Here is a 20,168-nt window from a genome sequence, read left to right as displayed (position 1 = left end):
TCCAGGTTGATTCTTTTATCACTACTTTCCACAAGTGTGTGGTGAGAAATGAAAAAATGCTAATCGAGAGTATAATAGTGAGCAGGAGATCAGCTTTTAAAATAGCCGTAAAATTGAGTTGTTGCTTTGTCAAAGTCCGCCATAGTCTTATTTCTATGTATATTTATTGTTTGTTTGCACACAATAGAAGCATAAAAGTTCTAAATTTAAGATGGGCCAAAAAATTGCGGTTGGAGGCGTACCTCCGGAGTACGCCTCTGACCTGCAAAAGGATACGCACCTACCTGATGGCGGCGAGGCTGCGAAAACATGCGGTCTGAGGGCAGCGTAATGGCCCATGGATTCCAGGGATGCAGGCAGTGCGGAAGTGTACCTGGGATCATGTGGACCTGGTCCTCCAATCACAAAACAGAATTTGATTTTAATCATTTCCAAAGGGAATCCTGTTATGAGATTTAATGGAATCCTGAAATCAGATTCAATTACTATTTACAGGATTGGAATTTAATTCATAGTTAGATTCATTCCACCAACCTCACTATAAATTAAATTTTTTGATAATTTTTGACATCATTAAAACTCTAATCCTGGCCAATATTTGCATAAACTTATTACATACAGTGTATGGTTATAATTTCCGATATGAAAAAGTTTAAATCAAGCCTGAAGTATCCCCTTACGCTGATGCAAACAGGCCCCAGGCCTGTTTGCATCAACCGTAACATTTCCGTATGCAATTGCTGGCAAGTTGGTGCGTGAATAGCCCAACTCTGTGCCAGCAATTGCTTTATCATGGGCCGTGCAGCTGGCCTGTCAACGGCTACGTTGACAGACCACAATTTCCGGATTTCACGCATGCGCAAGCGCATGTAGAAATCCTGAGCTTGCGGTGGATTTCAAAGGTGGTATGATGGTGTGCTCTGAGATTACGCCGCCATACCCACCGCAAAATCTGGGGCTAGAATTTTTCTTTAAAAGAGCTAGATATCATATTGTTCTAACACTAGCCCTTTACCGATGTATCTTGGAGCAGTGCCTTTAAATTTTGGGGGCCTGAGTCTGAATCCAGCTAAGGTTGATGGATGAAAAAATCTCTCCATATAAGGGTCCAAAGTAAAACAGGTTTAGGCGAGTGTCAACCTGTTCTTAGTAGAAACCGTTCCCGATCATAAAAATGTGCAAAAGGATGGAAAAAGTATGGGAAGTGGACTATCACGCCAATGCAATATGATACACTCTTGCAAGATTTTGGTTACTTTTTCTCTAACACTTGCTGTGCTACACCGAGGAGCTGAATACTAATGCTGATGAGAAAGAGAGAGAGAGAGAGAGCAAAGGCTTTCATTCCATCATTCTGAGCTGAACTCAATTACTAGTCACAGAGGTGAAAGGTCAGTGTAGACACACTTCCAGCCTTCTTACAGGCTCCGTATTCAAATCTGCCAAGAAGCTCTTCCATTCACACCGTTGTCTTTCAATGGGACAGTTCCACAGGCTTCTGCTTCTTTACAAAATGGGAGGTATAGTGGTTTAAGTGAAATGCCAGCCAACTCAAAAGGTTTCCAGAATGTGCAGGTGGCAGCGGCTGGCATAGGTGGATCTGGCAGTGGGTATGATGGATTTGGCTGCTGGTCCACTGGCAGTTCATCTGCACCAGCACGTAACCTAACCTTAACGCAAGTCGGGACTGGAGAATACCCAATCTCATTTCATTTTATAATATTAATAAGCACCACTGCGAGAAATCTTGCTGCATAATAACGGACTCCACTGTAGACATTTAATGAAAGAGTTCAATAGTTAGACTTTACAGCAAATATCAGCAGCCAATTTAGATGTATCCATAGAACATTACATTCTGATATTCATCCTGAAATTAACTCCAGGAAACCTTCTTATAAAGCTCTCTTGCTTCACCTTTTGTGCTACTAAAAATTTACAATAAATGTTGAAAACAAGTTGTTAAACCAACACATGGATATTCTAAATAATTTGCTGATAACCTTTATTGCATTTCCATCCTATCTATTTTGCTTAAAATTAAATTCCTTCCAGGACTGCTGAGATTACATTAGAAATCTAGAATATGTGACTTAAACACATGTTATCCCCCTAGATTCCTCTGCGTCTCCCCTGAAAGCACTGACTCCTGGCAGGTTACGGTTTCATAAGAAACAGCAGTTCCCGAGTATCTCAGCCAAGTGGTCATTCTTAACATAGAAACATAGAAGATAGGAGAAGGAGTAGGCCATTCGGCCCCTTGAGCCTGCTCTGCCATTTAATGAGATCATGGCTGATCATCCAAACTCAGTACCCAGTCCCTGCCTTCTCCCCATATCACTTGATCCCTTTAGCCTTAAGAAATATAGCTAACTCCTTCTTGAATATATTTAATGAATTGGCCTCAATGGCCTTCTGTGGTAGAGAATTGCACAGGTTCACCACTCTCTGGGTGAAGAAATTCCTCCTCACCTCTGTCCTAAATGGCCTACCCCTTATCCTTAGACTGTGACCCCTGGTTCTGGACTCCGCCGCCATCGGGAACATCCTTCCTGCATCTAGTCTGTCTAGTCCTGTTAGAATTTTATAAGTTTCATCTGTGAGTTCTTGAGAGTGTTGGAAATCTTTGACTGTGGAGGAACTCACTGCTGAGCCTGAGCCTGATCCTGACCCTTTTCCTGCCCAGTGCTTTGCCAGCAGGAATCACTTGACAGTGATCAGGATCGTGAGGAGCTAAGGCCTGTTATAGAAACATAGAAACATAGAAGATAGGAGCAGGAGTAGGCCATTCGGCCCTTCGAGCCTGCTCCGCCATTCAATGAGATCATGGCTGATCATCCAAATTCAGTACCCTGTCCCTGCCTTCTCCCCATATCCCTTGATCACTTTAGCCTTAAGAAATATATCCAACTCTTTTTTGAATATATTTAATGAACTGGCCTCCACCGCCCTCTGTGGCAGAGAATTCCACAGGTTCACCACTCTCTGGGTGAAGAAATCCCTCCTCATTTCAGTCCTAAATGGCTTACCCCTTATCCTTAGACTATGACCCCTGGTTCTGGACGCCCCGGCCATCATAAACTTCCTTCCTGCATCTAGTCTGTCCAGGCCTGACAGAATTTTATAGGTTTCGATGAGATCCCCTCTCAATCTTCTAAACTCCAGTGAGTATAAGCCCAATCGACACAATCTCTCCTCATACGTCATTCCTGCCATCCCAGGTATCAGCCTGGTGAATCTTCGCTGCACTCCTTCCATGGCAAGAACGTCCTTCCTCAGGTAAGGCGACCAAAACTGCACACAATACTCAAGGTGCGGTCTCACCAAGGCCCTGTACAACTGTAGCAAGACATCCTTGTTCCTGTATTCGAACCCTCTTGCTACGAAGGCCAACATACCATTTGCCTTCTTAACCGCCTGCTGCACCTGCATGCTTACCTTCAGCGACTGGTGCACAAGAACACCCAGGTCTCTTTGCACTTCCCCTTCTCCCAATCTATTGCCATTCAAATAATAATTTGCCTTCCTGTTTTTGCCACCAAAGTGGATAACCTCACATTTATCCACATTATAGTGCATTTGCCATGTTTCTGCCCAATCACCCAACCTGTCCAAATCGTACTGGAGTTTCACGACATCCTCCTCACAGCTTACCCTCCCACCCAGCTTTGTGTCGTCTGCAAATTTGGAGATATTACATCCAATTCCCTCGTCCAGATCATTAATATATATTGTGAACAGCTGGGGTCCTAGGACCGATCCTTGCAGTACCCCACTAGTCACTGCCTGCCACTCGGAAAACGACCCATTTATTCCAACTCTTTGCTTTCTGTCCGCCAACCAGTTCTCTATCCAAGTCAATACCTTGCCCCCAATCCCATGTGCCTTAATTTTGCACGCTAATTTCTTATGTGGGACCTTATCGAAAGCCTTCTGAAAGTCCAAATACACCACATCCACTGGTTCTCCCTTATCTATTTTACCAGTTACACCCTCAAAAAATTCCAGTAGATTAGTCAAGCATGATTTACCTTTTGTAAATCCATGTTGACTTTGTCCGATCCTGTCACTGCTTACCAAGTGCTCTGCTATTACATCTTTTATAATAGATTCTAGCATTTTCCCCACTACCGATGTCAGGCTTACCGGTCTATAATTCCCCGCTTTTTCTCTACCACCTTTTTTGAACAGTGGGGTAACATTAGCTACCCTCCAATCCATGGGTACTGTTCCAGAGTCTATCGAGTTCTGGAAGATGACCAGCAATGCATCTACTATTTCTAGGGCCACTTCATTAAGTACCCTGGGATGTAGATTATCAGGCCCTGGGGATTTATCGGCCTTCAGTCCCATCAATTTTCCTAACACCATTTCCCTACAAATACTGATTTCTTTCAGTTCCACCCTTTCATCAGGCCCTATGTTCCCCGGCATCTCTGGGAGGTTATTTGTGTCCTCCTTTGTGAATACAGAACCAAAGTATGAATTTAGTTGGTCTGCCATTTCTTTGTTTCCCATTATAAATTCCCCTGATTCTGACTGCAAGGGACCTACGCTTGACTTCACCAATCTTTTTCTCTTCACATATCTATAAAAGCTTTATTCACTGGAGGAACCATGCCTCCTCTCTGAGATCAGCCAAACCAGCACAGGCCAAGAATCAAACCTGGAAAATTCTCATTACTGCATTGATTAGAGCCTTTTTTTAAGGTATCAACCATGGCCCAGTGGTGGCTCTCTGGCCTCTGAGTCAAAAGGTTGTGAGTTCTGAGTCTTGAGCACAAAATCTAAGCTGACACTCCAGTGGAGTACTGAGGGAACGCTGCGCTGTTGGAGGTGCCGTCTTTCGAACGAGATGTTAAACCGAGGTCCCGTCTGCCCTCTCAGGTGGAAGTAAAAGATCCCATTGCACTATGTTGAGGAAGAGCAGGTGAGTTCTCCCCGGTGTCTTAGCCAATATTTATCCCCAAGCCAAATCACTAAAACAGATGATCTGGTCATTATCACATTGCTATATGCGGGATTTTGCTGTGCGCAAATTGGCTGCTATGTTTCCTACATTACAATAATGATTACACTTCAAAAGTACTTCACTGGCTGTTTGGGATGTCATGAGGTCATGAAAGGCAAGTCTTTTCTTTTGTTTTTTTATTCACTGGAGGAACCATGTCAAATACAGTTTCAGGCCAACATAGCAACGCTGTATAGCTTTGCTTGTGTGACAGATACTTTTGTCAAGGTAGCATTAACATTTCAATTTAATGTCATTTTCATTAATACACTATCAATTTAATAAGACAGGGCTTAGCTATTAATAAAGCTAATAAACTTTTATGACATGTTTCCATATTGAATTAAAATCACAACAGGAGGCACACATCATAAAGCAGACAAAATAGTTTATGTATTACAGACACAGTTGTAGATGTTAAAGACAAATGAAGTGTAATGTCTAGTGATAAATAATAATTATAGCCAGCCATAGAAAAAAGCCCTGTTAATTAATTTGCATAAATAAGTACAGTCAATTTAGTATAGCCATTAATATATAACCCCTAATACATATCATATGATCTGAGTTTGATAAAGGCAGGTTTTTCATTACTTGCAGGGGAAACTGCACTTTACAAATATACATAATTTTCATATTTAATACAGGCATTATCACCATAATTAATTTACTCCGTGTCCTTTTTCTGCAATATGTGTAGCCTCAAACCTTCCATAAAAATGGGTAATTTAAAAAAGTTATTGATGAAAACATTAGAAATGTTATACTTATGGTAATTGCAATAATTTTACTTTTTCACCCTCTGAGTTGTCCTATTACATTGACAAGGGGGAAAAAAGTTGGTTTTGAGGTATGGACAGGGCAAGGACATTGTTATTAGGTTTCAATGACCCAGATTTTGCTGTAATAATAAGGGTGAGGCTATCAGCGCTTATGTTATTATGGGGTAAATAAGACAGCAACTTCTGGCATCTGCACATGCGAAGTTAATAGTGGAAATTCAAAAGTTGCTGTCCGAAATGCCCTCCTCTTCCACAGGGTGCATTGTTGCAGTCCTCGCTGACTCAACATTGAAATGAATCTGCATAAACTTGCCGTACTTGCCCACTAGTTCCACACTAAAGATAGCTGAAAAAGTTAAGTCTGGTGCATTCAGCAGTAAGTGAGTTTTTAATGGCTTGATAAGTGATAATTACTGCTGAACAACCTCTCTGGCCCTGAAAAAATTATTTTACAAGTGTGGAGTCTCATTCCCTCAGAAGAAAATTAATGTTGGAGATTTAAACAAATGTATATTTTACTTACTTGTTCTGTTGGTCTCTTTTATCTCTCTCCCTTAATCTCATCTATATTTCCCAATCTTTATTTAACTTCCTGTACATCATTTAAATCTAATTTATATTTCCTGCTTTACATTTCCTGCTTTGGACTCCGCATGGCGCAGTAAGGATTCCTCAATCTGATTTTGGTTGAAGAGTCTTGGGCCTAGAAATTCGGTAGGCTTAGCGCCGCTTTTGAGGCGCTAGAGGGCCTAGCGCCGGAGTTATGGCCAGTTTGGAAATTGAGTGGGTCCCTAAATCGGCGTTAGGCCGTTAGCGCTGCGCCGGCACCGATGACGTCATCGGTGTGCGCAGCGTCCCGGTTGCCATGGTAACCCGCCCGAACTCCGAAATTGACTTGCGGCCGCCTCGCCCGTGGCAGCCGCAAGCAACGTTCTGGCAGAGGTGCCTTACTGGACTTTGCACCGGCGCATTAAAGGCCCCGCGGTGGCCAGCCGCTTTCCCGCCGGCCGCCTGGCCGCAGCTCCCTTCCCGGACTTCTCCCCCCCGCCCCCCCGGGACAGATGCAAGCCCGGCACTTGTCCGAGGTGCCGGGCTCATTTTTACAATGATTTTCGCAGGCCGCGGCCGGGTGCAGGCAGCTCCTCCTTAAGGGAAGGAGGAGGCCTGCACTTCCCGAACCTGCCGCACCGCAGTGGGCGCCTCAGCGCCGGAATAGCGCCGCAATTCAGCGCGTAGCGCCAGTTTTCAGGCGCAAACAGCTTTCAGCAGCGCCGGCAGCCGTTTGGGCGCAGAACTAGTGAATTTTTGGCCCGCCCAGCGCGACTTAGCTCCGGCACTAACTTCCGGCGCTAAAGCCGTTGCTGCGCCAAAACCCAATTTCTAGGCCTTGCTGTTTCTTGCCACACATCCCCTGTAGAGGGTGCCGTGCTGGAACAGATGATGGATGACAGGAAGTCTCCGCTCTAAAGTCAGTCAAATCTTTGTGGGCAGCTGTCAGCGAGGTGAATGGCGAGCGCTGTTACTTCGCCGCTGACTGCAACATCTGGGCCAAGGTGATCAGTATAGAAATAAAGATGGTTTTGTTTAAATTCGATACAGCAAACTCTCCATTTAAAGTAACACTCACTTTTTATTGTATTCTTTTCTTAGCCTGTTTAAGTTCTGTTCCTTCGGCCACCCACCATGCTCCATTCTCAAGGCACTAGGATCGGCAGGGAATCTGCTCCCATGAAAATGCCACTCTGCGTCCAGCCATTCTGAGGTGGGTCAGGACAGTTTGCGATGATTTTCCATCCTTTTCTGTGTAAGAGCCCCTTAAACTTTACTTGACAGACCCTTCAATGGCCTGGCTGAACTTAGTAATCTACCACATGAAACTCCAAGCATGTGCAGTATCCCAAAAAAACCTCCCAATTTAATCAGTCTAAATAGATTTAAGTTGATACAAGGGCCAATTTTTTTGGTGCGATGTTCATGGAACAACTAGAAACATTCAGAACTGTTGCTTGGAAATTATATCAGAACAAATCCAATGACTGCTGCCTTAAATGGGGAAACACTCATAAGGACTGGAATTTAAAACAGAATTATATTGGACTGACAGCATTGCGAGAATAAAAATACATTTAAGATCATAATATTCACCATAAATATGGTGAGTTTTTCTGTGTAGGGTGCACATTCATGCAGTGTCATGTTAGGGTTTGAAGTACATGGTACAGTTTATTTCCTCATCAGTAGCCAGTCGCCTCTCAGTTTTCTGCGCTGAAAGCTTTTTGGGGAAATATTCTTTTAGCGCCCCGAAAAAGTTAGCATCCCTGTGCCCAAAATTCATCGGTAGAGCCCCAAGAGGAAGGCGGGGCGCTACTGTAAGTGCTCCCCCTCCCTCTTGGGGCCCTACCATTGAATATTGTGGCATTACATGCTGCGGTGCTGCAGGCCTTCCTCCCCTTATTGGGGCTCGGGGTGGCGGCAAAAGAGCATGGCACTCAAGAGGAGTGCTGGGCTGATGGAGCACGGCCGGCACCCTGCGGGGGTGGGGGGGCTGCATAAGAGGCTGGGTATGGCAAAGGGGGCAGGTGCTGGCAGGCGGCCAGCAAAAATATGGCCGCCCGGCACCTCCCCTTGAAATATCGAAGCCCCAGCCACATGTATGCCCCCCTGACCCTGTCGGACATAGCGTCTGGTGGTAAGTCAGGGGGTGCTACTGAAGTCCGCAGCCGGGGCGCTGTGCACGGCGATGACATCATCAGCAGAAGTGCAGCGCCACGGGGCGCTACCGGTTACCGCTGCTGCTAACTTCCCACTGAATTTAGCGGCGCCACGCCTGGGCACTAGTTTTTTTTTGCTCAGCTAGTGCCCTCTTAGGATGCTAACGGGAAGCACAAAGCAACCAAATTTTGCCCCTTGACTTTTTAACTGAATCATGCCTAGAGCCAGGCGTGGAAGATGGCACCCACAAATCCATGATGATACTCCAGGAGTCACATGATAGCTGTCCATTAATAGATTGAATGCCTTTGCTGCTAAGGTATGTATGCCCAATGGGCATGTAGGAACGGTCAAGGGCCAAAGCGGCTGTCTGATGTTACTGCAGGGGCAACGAGACACTGAGAAGCATTTTCCCCTTCAGCAAAGCACCAGTAACCTGAGAAAAGACTGGCTATTGCTGACCGACTGATGCCCACAGTTACTCCACCAGGTGCTGGTACCACAGAAGATGAGACAATTGCATAATACCCTTGACATGAATCAGTCATTCATGAAAGAAAGGCATGAAATAATACTGAGCAGCCTACGGGTGGCGCTGTTCAGGGAGAGTATAAATACTCGGGCACGGGCCCAGCTTGCGCAGGACATTCTTAACAGGAACTAGTGAAGGACACAACTAGACCTCCATGTTGTGAAACAGTTGATTAAAGCTTTGTTTAATGCTCAGACCAAGTGCCTAGTAGTTTTCTTACGTCAACCCTAGAACCATTACACTTCAAACACAGATCATACAGTATTTGCTTTCCCTCAGCATCAGAAAAGCCACTTGATTATCTGTACAGATCTTCCCCAGCCTGTAGGGAAGGTTTGCTAAGCAGAAACAAAGTTGCCATGTGCCTTAGGAACAAAGCCACAGTGTGACTTTAAAATGACAAGTTTGATTTGCACTTTTGATTTTTCTGATGCGCCAGAACTGTGGAATTCCCCCCTACAATACAGGCAGGTTAGGTTACACATCACAGGACCCAAAGGTGACAGTGTGAAATGATAATAACTCACCACCTTTATCTATTGAACATTACTTTTGAAGCGAATTGACTGCCATTTACGCTGAGTACTATTATTTATATTACTTCTGAGCTGTGTAAACAGAGACACCAAAAAGCACCACTTCCTTGCAATACCCTCGCAAAATTGCAAACTGAGCACATAATGCTGCCAAGTGATTAAATAAGGACATAATTCAATATTAGATATCATGGCAATGTAAGACTGTACACTCAGCATCAAAATACAGTGTTCAGCACAATCCACCCCAGTGCACAAAAGTATAGATAATACCCAAAGCCTGATGTATTGATTTCCATATATTTTCAGAAAGTTATTTTTTCAATCAATATTGGAATGAAAGCATATATTTCACAGCCAGGTAACACGATTCAGGTAAATAAAGTATACAAAATGTCTTTGTCAAGTGACAGAAGATCCAAATCTACAGAGGTGCCTTGGGTTATTGGCAATGACAAAGAAGCCCCATGCGCCAAGCACTCTAAGTGAATTTGGCTCTCCATAGCTGCTCTTAGGAGTTGAGATGCAATGCGTCCTGCTCAGTCATTCAACACATCAGGCAATCTGGGCTTACAGCTTCTGAAAATCTACGTGAATTGAAATCTTTTCCACTTCCACTGTCCTGTTGGAAATTCTTAATAACAACACAAACTTCGACACATTTGTGTCTAAAGATTGGGCACCATCAAAGTTTTCATTATTTTTCACTGTGAGTCTCAGTGAATTTATGATAAGAGCACACTTATATATGATGATTTGGGATTGGAAGTAAAGTATTCCTTTTTATTCTTTTTCTGATAGGATTGTCCATCATATATTTAGTAATATAGGAGTCAGCACTTGCAAAGGGGCACTCACCCAGATTTTATATTGATAACCTGTAGTTGCGCAGGTTTTCAAGTTTCCAGTGTATTTTTGCTCAGAGATAGCAAACCAGGAAATAAAAGGCACAGATTCTAAATTACTTTTTATAAATTTTACAGACAGCGAAATAAAGATTTGGACATTAAGGCAGAAGCTGAAATAGCATAAACAAACTTAAACAAAATATATATTAAAAACTTGTAATTCTTAATCATACTAGTGGAAAACTTTGATACAAATATAAAATTAGTTTTTCAGGGCCAGAACGGTTGTTCAGCAGTCAGTACGCCATTAAAAGCCCAGTTACACCTCTTTCAACAAGGCTTAAATTTTTTTTTTAACAGTGATCTTCCATCATAAAAAGGGGAAGTTTTCATCCTTGTATGTGACTTCAACTGATTGCTGACTCTGGGGAGTTCCACAGCGCAATTATGGCAGAGCGGTGAATGACTGACCGCAACTTCAGGATTTCCGCGTTTATCTGCAAGTGCGCTAACTCCTGATGTTATGGTCAGTTTCAGAGGGGTAATGACAGCGAACGCTGACAGTTCGCCATCATTACCCACCGCAAAATTCGGGCCAATATGTTTAAAGAAGTGGAGTATGCAAGATTACAGGCTGAAGGACAGATTGGGTACTTTTGTACATCTGAAAACAAGGTACATATATTTTACACCTGACCTGCAAGTTGTTTATCCCTGTTACAATTAATTTGTGCAGGTGTCTTTAAATACTGTCATTTGAATATCCAAATTAGGGGATAACGTGGATTAGGCCCATTCTTAGGGATATTCCCATTCTGCATATTTCAGTGTGAGACTTGTAGCATAAAACTGGTATGTTTTAATTTTGATTTGGTTTCTAAAGAAGGATCAGCACTCAAAATATTAACTTGTCTGTCCTCTCCACAGATGCCGACTGACTTACAGCATCTGCAGTACTTAGCTTTTTTCCTTGATTTAAAAAAAAACTATTACCACATTGTAAGCACAGTTGATGGGACCATATATAACTAAGAGGCTTTATCACCAAACACAGGGCTGAAAAATGTGTGATTGCCCACACTAACCTCTCGTCACAATTCAAAAATCAAAACAATCATACTGAATTGGTTTCATTTGCTAAATTGCTCCTTAAAACCTACCTCTTTGTCCAAGCATTTGGTCACCTGTCCTAATATCTCCTTATGTGGCTCGGTGTCAAATTTTGTTTGGTAACACTCCTGTGAAGCACCTTTCAAGATACTATTACAATTTGCAATAACAGCTTGCATTTATATAGCATTTTTAAATTGTAAATTGCAAATTGTAATGGTATCACATTATCTGGACAAAAGCATAAAGTTGGGTCCTTACTTGGTCCAATATTTAACAGCAACAGTGAGGAGCAGCAACAGAATGGACACCACTGTTGTTTGTCAGAGGTAATGAAGACTGCAATATTCTACATGAGTCAAAGCAGAATGTTTTGATCTGTGAGTCAAACAGGCTAAATAATGTAATCCCTTTGTGATGATTGTGGCTGGACCATTCAGAGAGGCTCCAGGTTTGAACCCTGGTCTGTGTTGAGTTAATGTAACAAGTGAAACTCTGCATTTGAAACTTTTAATTATTTGTTTGTTCTGTAATATGTTCTGAGTGTTTGGGGCTGTTTAATTCCTTTTATTTATGTGTATCTATGTGTATCAGGGAGAAAACAGTAACAAGAACAGCAGAGAAAGGATTAACATAGAGAACTCCTGGAAGGACAGTACCATCATTTGAGTAAGGAAGGGAGCGCTAGAGAACAAGGTCTGAATTTATTTTATATTTAGAAACAATAAGTCCATTTACAGAGATGTTTGGTGAAAAAGGAAAGATGCAAGATAGTTTAATATTTCTTAAGTTTCAGGTTTTTCGTTCTGATTATAAAAACCCAATGGAAGTCCAATACAACAGTCTGCTTACATGATAATTGAAGGTAAGGCCTGTTAGATTGTTAGATTCTCTCTTTTAAATGTAATAGAATTTGTATTAATTTTGTTCAGAACTTTGCATTCTATAACCTCTAAACCTGCAGCAAGCACAAAAGGAATTGTGAAGCATATACTGTAATTTCATCAGTCTGTACATTCGATCCTTGTAATTTGGCTGACTTGTTGAAATCACTTTGTTGGTGAAAATAAATACCTCTAGTATGGGTTTAGTGGTGGAGGATAAAAATAGTTTATTTTTAACTGGAATTAGCTGGTGCCCATGCTTGTGAGAGAGAGTGGCCTAGAAATTAGGTATAGCCCCGCCAGGTCTTTAGCGCCCGAAATTTAGCGCTCGGCCGGATTCCCGTAGCGCCTGCCTGAAATTCAGTTGCGCCGTCCCAACACGGAGGCGGGCGCTATTGGAGGGTTTGGCCGCCTCGTTTGGGGCGAAGAATGTCAGTTTCAGGCGTCCAGCTGCCGCTGCGGCACCCGATGCGGTGCGGCAGGCTGGGGTACTGCAGGCCTCCTCCTTCTCTTAAGGAGGAGCTGCCTGCAGCCGTGAGATCGCCGCTGGATTCCCCCGGCAAATGAGCCCGGCACCACGGAGAAGTGCCGGGCTCACGGGAGTGACACACCAATGCCGCGGGGGGGGGTGCAGGAGTCCGGGGAGGGAGGTGCGGCCAGGCGGCCGCCAGGAAAGCGGCCGGCCACCCCTCCACCTTTATGCGCCGGCCTCTCGGAGCTGCAAGGCACCGTTTTGCAAACGCTGTTTGCGGCCGCCACGGGAGAGGCGGCCGCAACTGAATTTGGCGGTCGGACCGGAATTGCATTGGAACCGGGGCGCTGCGCACACCGATGACGTCATCGGTGCCGGCGCAGCGCTACCGGCTAACGTCGATGTTACGGACCAACTGAATTTCGGGCGCGAAAAAACTTCCGGCGCAAACCACTCTATAGCCCATAAGTGGGCGCAAACGCGACTGAATTTCTAGGCCAGTGTGTGTGAGCAGAGAGGAAGAAAAAGTAACAAGCAGAAACACAATGGGCCAGAAATTCGTTTCCCCATGGGTGAGTACCGCTGTGTATTCATCCGTAAGGCCAACGGAAGTGCCGGTTTTGCGCATGCACTGCGCATGCACTGGAAACCGGAACTTCCATTCCCTTGAAGGAAGGGGTTCGGAGGTCAAACGTGTGTGCCGGAGAGGCAGCGCGTACGCCTGGAACTTCCGCTTTTTTCACAGGTTTTTCAGTGCAGCTAAGTCCCTAGCAGTTGCGCGTGGAAAAAGCAGGTGCAAGGCCTGCTTTTAACAAGGTAAGAGGTTAATTAAGTAAAATTAAAACATTTTTTCCACAGGTTTATCATTTTAAAATACTTTAAAGAAAGGTAAGTTTATTTTTAGCCCCGTTAAAAACTTTAATAAATTTTTTCAAAAATTTACATTTTTGTTTAAAATAGTTAATTTATGTAATTTATAGTTATTTTAAAAATGTGATTAAAAAAAAAAGTTATTTGAAGTTTTACTTAGGTTTTAGGGCCGATCTCTATTCATAGATTTGACAGGCCTTCCTGGGGTCAGTTCTATGAGTGGAGATTCCCTGCTCCGATTGGCTCCCCATGGCCCACGTGATCCCAGGGGATGCTGCGAACTAACTGCACCCCTGGGATACGCAAGCACTGCACACTGGCAGCTGGAGGAGGCCCAAGATCGGAATCCCACACAGGCCCACAGCACAACGGCAGGCGCGCTATGTAAGTGCAGGTCGGGGGCTTGCGCCCGCGGGAAGCCTCCAACCCGAATTTCTGGGCCATTCTATTTGAACTGCCCAGGTTCCTAACAGAATTCTAAAGTGTATAATTTTCCAATGACATTATCGTATCTCATTTGGGCTGGCAGTAAAAGTGGTGTAACTGGCCTGAATGTTCCAGGGTTACGGAAGGGAAAGCCAACCAGTTTTCTACTTCTGATCACTATCTAACGACCACTGCATGCATGACCGATGAGGACAGAATCAGTCTTTGTTGTGAGGCTCCGCCCATCCCATGGTCACCAATAAGCTACTGGTATTTTCTGTCAGGGCTCACATATTAACAATGAATATGGAGTTGTGGGGGTGGCGGGAGGTATCAGAGAGTGACTGATGCATGTGAAACTGTACCCCAGCAAGTAATCGACACATTCAGGAAAGAAGAGGAGCGGAGAAAATTGGTGAGAAAGATCATTGTTCCCTGTAAAGTACGCAATAATTCTCAAGGTAATCCAGGGAACTGGTCACTTTACAGACTATAAATGACTTTCATGTGGGAAACATATATATCCATTGACGTTGACAGATTGTTCTCCACATAATTACTTCTAATATTGATTTTTATTCATTTCCTTTTGTCATGCATGAATACATAAAGTTGCATCAACATAAAAATATCTGAGGAAATCAAAGATGTCAGCTTTTTTTTCCTTTCGCGCACATGTTTATGATCATAACCAAAGCTGTTTTCGCTTGGTAATATTTTTTTGTACTTTTTCATTATCTTACTGGATTATTTGTGGTATTAAACCAAAGTTCAGTTTTATTTTCATAAAACATCTGTTGTTTATGCAGCAGGCAGTTTCAAAAACTGGTTGTTCAGTTTTCCCCGTGTTCTATCTCGTACAGAAAATCCCACAGGAAAAGGTTTTTGTTTAATATAATGGTGGGTTTTAGATCTGTGTCACTTCAAAGGATGCAGCCTTTGGAATTATTATTAGGCGTACTGCGACTTTGAGCCAAGGTGCATCTGTCAGTCCATCACAATGTATAATATTCACCAAACCACAGGCTACTTCGACAGTTGTTGAATGAATCAGAGATTCCATGATACAAGATTAATATTTTTAAATATTGTCTGAAAAACCTACAATTAGAAACTGGGCACCTTCTTAATCTTTAGAAGGCTTTAGTAATGTTTTTGTCTAACACATTATTACAAAGTTCAAATTCTGATTTTGTTTGTACTGTGTACAAAGATCACAAATAAATTTAAAATTCAACAAAAATGTTTAATTATATTACTTATAAACAGTATTTTTTTTTACTGCAACTGTCAAATAGTATTGCATTTTTTAAAACCGTAACTGATATTTATTCTTGTTTGAAATGATAATGTCAACCTGGATAATAATTGGGTGTCATCTGAACTATTGATCATTTCAGATATGTACAGGGTCAAAGTATTATTTATGTCAAAAAAATCCTTCGCTACACAACTGACCCACGCTTATTGATGGGTTATTTTCCTATGACCCATCAAACTGCAACTGCTGTTAAAAAGAAATGCAACATGCATGCTGTTTCTGCAAATATTAACATTTCTGTTGAATTAAATTTAGTAAATGGTGTCTTATTTTTCTGCTGCTGACGGTACACCCTGTCACTCATGACGTCAATGCACTGCAACAGTAGGAAGCAGAAGCGGCTTGTGATTTTGATTTGGGTACAAGCCACGGATTACTTTTTTATATATAGAATCTGCTTGTCAGGAGAGCTAAGATTGTAGAATCTGTTTTGAAAACAAGCAAATGATTTTGACTCCTGAAATATTTAATTGGCAAGTGCAGTTATTAGCACCTTTTTAAACTGTTTAGTAATGGTTTTAGCTCTTGGTTTTACACAGGAAGAAACATTCATTAACACACTTAAAAAAGCAAATTCACAGCTTTGCTGGAAGCAGACACTAAAAATAAATCTCCCTTCCCCATCACACTGCAAGCTCTCCTCTGCATCGCACTCCAACTACCTGGCCAATAAAAACTAATGCTGAGTTTTTACTGGGTGCATGGATTTCAGGGATTGCTCAACCATGATTTGTTTAGGGTTTGCATCATCCTATCTATAAATATTTATGAACAGCATGCTTTAGGACCGAAAATAAGATAAGTGAAACATGAAGAATGTCCACCTCTGCTATAGAGCGGGGACCATTGCGCTGTCTTAAGAGCTGCTACAATCTGCTGCAAAATGTTCCTTGACAGTCCAGAATGTGGTAAGGATGTGCAGGAAGATAAAACAAAAGCAGATGGTACCATAATTTCAGTTAATTTACATTCACAATGATGAGAGATTTTGACAGAGTGGATAGAGAAAAACGATTCCCTCTGGTGAGTGGGTCAATAACCAGAGGTCATAGATTTAAAATCATTGGCAAAAGATCTAGAGGGGAGATGAGGAGAATTTTTTTCACTCGGAGAGTTGTCGGGATCTGGAACGCTCGACCTGAACGCGGAAGCTGATTCCATAAATCATTTTAAAAGGGCTTTGGACATGTACTTGAGGATGAGGAACTCACAGGGTTGTGGACAAAAAGCGGGGGTGTGGGACGAAGCATGACTGCTCTTTCAAAGAGCCAGCACAGTATATGATGGGCCAAATGGCTTCCTTCTGTGCTGTAAGTTTCTATGATTCTATGACACTGACATAATAGCTCAAACTGAGTATTTGACCTTCAAAAACAAATAGCTTTACAAGTAACAGTGGTGTGTTAAGCCATCTGGAGATTAATCAGTAGCACAGATAATTAAGAGAAATAGTGACAGTATCTGTAAGATTTTGCAATAATTTACAGCTCCAAAGATTATTTTGTTTGAGTAAAGAATCCCTGGGTGATACACCTTTAAAATTTTCAGGGATCAAAAATGGCCGTCAGACCGCATGGCCGAAGACAAAGGACTTGGAAAACAGCTTTCTGTGTCTGTGAAGAAGGGTTCAATGGCAGTCAAATCTGTCAATCAAATGGGAGTTTCCCCCCCACCCTGCAGCAGGACAATCGATGCCTGTTTACAGAATGTTCTACAATGTTGACTGTAAGATCAAGTGCTTGAAACTGCCAGCATGAACAAAGGAACTTTGTTTGCTAAGCACTCAAGACTGTCAATCAATTGTGGTTCCAGATGACCACAGGACAATGCTTTGTTTACAAAGAAATTGAATGCTTAGCATTTGTTTGTATATCAAGTGGACACATCCAAACTGAGGAGAAACTGTTTAAATGAATGGGAGAACACATTCAAACCCATTAATGGACAATGGGGCAGTTGGATCCCTTTTGTTTTAGCCCAGAAACATCCGGATCTGGGCGGGCCCCAAATGGGGGTATAAAAGATAGCTTCCCAGAAGTTCGTTCTTTCTCTCTCTCTGGCCTTGCCTCCATGTCCCTCTACAGCGTGGGAGACTGTCTGTAGAAGCGAAACACCAGCAGTTTACTTTTAAAACACTGGGGTGTTTTTCACTTCGGGGCAGTGAAGATCTAGGTTCGCAGGGCACGGAGCAGGTATTTCCAGTGGTGAGCATATATTTTTCTGGCCTTCCACAAGGCAACTTAGGATAGGTATAGGGGTGGGAGTAAAGTGGGAATTTCGTTAGTATTGTGATTTTAGTCGATTTCCTTCATTGTGTCCATTTCTCCTCCCCTATTTAAGCAAGACAGTGTTGCACCTAGCAGAGAAGTGCTATAGTGAACATTGAATTCGGTATTTAAAACTGTGTTAAAAAGGAGTAGCTGTTTTAAAGTACTGTATGTAAAACTGTATTAAAAGGGGTGTTGCATCAAGCTGTCGTGCTGTGGTGAATGCTGTGTAGCTATTTTTTAAAGTCTATATTAAAGTACTGTATTTAAAATAAGGTAGTGTTGCACTGAGCAGGGAGTGCTCTAGTGGACACTGAGTGTACTGCGTGTATTTAAAATGAGGTAGTGTTGCACTGAGCATGGTGCCCTCTAGTGGACACTAAGTGTACTGCGTTTAAGCAAAAGTGTTGTACCAGGCATAAGAGCCATTTCGATTTTTTCTTTCTTTTGTTTTCAATAAATACTGGTCTGTTTTGTACCTAAACCATGAGTCACATTGTTTTCTGTCTACATCGCTACCGAATAAGCCCGGCGGTCAGAACTCAGGAATAGGGGAGCACTTCGAAACCGCAAGGGGGTCCCTGGAGCAGCTCAGAGGCTTCTGACTGGCCAGTGACAAATAACCCCAACCCCGCTAGCGTGTGTGCTAATTCCGTACATATCCATATTTGGAGATTAATCAGTAGCATAGATGAATAGGCACAATATTGTCAGTACCTATATCTGGAGATTAATCAGCAACATAGATGAGTAGGAGCAATATTAACAGTACCTATATCTGCAGAGATCAAATATTTCAAAACATTTTTTATTAGGTATTCAGGTTTTTCTATCAATGAGGAAGATCTTATGAGACAGAGGTGAATTGATACCATTATCTGTAACATCTGCATTTCAGAGCAAAATCCAGAACTCATTTCCAACTTAGATTTTAAAACTTTAATTAGTTGCACGACTATCTGTGACATGATACATATTTGTCGTTCTCCATCTCTTAAAATGGGTTTTCCTTCAGAAAGCTAAAAAATCCTGGTATATTCGTCCTACAGGATGTTCATTTGTCTGTGCCTCATAAACAGATATGTAAAATACATAAAATGAAGGGGATGGGTGTTGTCTTTCACCATTTGGAAGGCACTTTTCTTCAAGGTCTCCTCAAATAGATTGAGATGGGATAAACATGCAGAGGCATATTCAATACAGGAATCAATGAGGGAAGATTTTCAGAGGGTCAGCAGGCGCATTTGGTGGCGGGTCAGGTGGGAATATTTTTTGACAGCGGGTAGACAACTTGCTGTCAACCTGCCACCATGCTAGTTTCCCAGATGTCGAGTCTGTCATCGCTGAACAGTCCTGACACCAAGTGGCAAGGGAGGCAATTTAGATCATTAAGTGCTTGTTAACAGGCACTTAAAAACTATTTTGAGCTCACCTTTAAATTTTACAAGGTCGCCCACGGGTTCCCCGCTGCTCAGGAATCACGCCAGGTAAGCAGGTTGGGAGTTGTGTTACCATGATATCATTTCTTTAATTGACAGCTGCAAATCTGCTATAAAAGATCCCATCTCACAGCTGTTCACTTTCCAAGGTTAGAAACTGTTGGTGACTGCATTTGGAAGACAGATTGAGCTTTATGCAGGTTGCAAGTGTTTGGAGTAAACTCTCTATCCAGTGTCACCTCATTGGAACAACCCCTCTCACCATTGACAGATCGCTTCTGTCATCTCAAGTTCATCTGCCATCTATTCCATCAGCATCGGTGCCCTTGAAACTATCTCGCCTTGGTCCTCAGAATCACACCACAATCAGCCCCAACACTAGCAGCACCAACAACAACACCAACCTCTCCGCAATCAACTGATGCTGCACAGGACACAGGGCATCAGCACCCTGTAAGATTCGCAAAATTTCTACATTTCCCCAAAGGTTATTAATAAGAAAAGGGACCCTGCATGGACATTTTAATGATGGCGTCCACACCTCGTGGTCAAAAGCCTGCAAGATTTTAAAAGGTTGGACTCTGTGGCACAAGCAGCTCTTTGGGAAATCGAAACCCAGGCTGCAGTTTCTGTGAAGAGAGAATTTTGTGTTTTGAAAGCAGACAGGACTTTGAATTATGCATTAAGTCAAATCGGAGACAGATCAGAACCAGTGAGGCCTATACTTAAGGCCATCAAGTTGTTTGCATAAATAATCGGAAACAGCTTAGGGAAGCCATCGAAGCTGGGCAGGCCGATTAAGATGTATTAATAACAAAAGCAAATCAGGAATCGGGCCAGTAGGTGCGATTACCGGCCACCTAAAAACAGTTAGTGTAGATTGTTACTGTTATTTAAAATAGCCCGCCAAGATTGGGACAAAGAACTAACCTGATTGGGCGTGCAGATAAGGGCCATC

At 42.7% G+C, this 20,168-nt stretch overlaps 1 long non-coding RNA gene across 2 annotated transcripts in view; it reads left to right on the top strand.

Moving 5' to 3' along the window:
* Positions 1-18,255, top strand: part of LOC147107089 (uncharacterized) — a 43,266-nt gene extending 25,011 nt beyond the window's left edge. For both annotated transcript variants that reach the window (XR_015081024.1, XR_015081023.1), the window contains 4 exons: positions 7,444-7,555; positions 12,126-12,227; positions 12,322-12,396; positions 17,053-18,255. This is a non-coding gene — a long non-coding RNA (uncharacterized LOC147107089). The remainder of the gene's footprint in view (positions 1-7,443; positions 7,556-12,125; positions 12,228-12,321; positions 12,397-17,052) is intronic.
* Positions 18,256-20,168: the final 1,913 nt, after the last annotated feature.

The sequence above is a fragment of the Somniosus microcephalus genome, chromosome 15 (assembly GCF_052327205.1).
Source record: "Somniosus microcephalus isolate GS21.2 chromosome 15, FLI_Smic_1.0, whole genome shotgun sequence".
In the NCBI taxonomy this organism is placed as follows: domain Eukaryota; kingdom Metazoa; phylum Chordata; class Chondrichthyes; order Squaliformes; family Somniosidae; genus Somniosus; species Somniosus microcephalus.
Note: the sequence above shows the minus strand (reverse complement) of the source record. Positions and strands in the feature narration are given on the sequence as shown.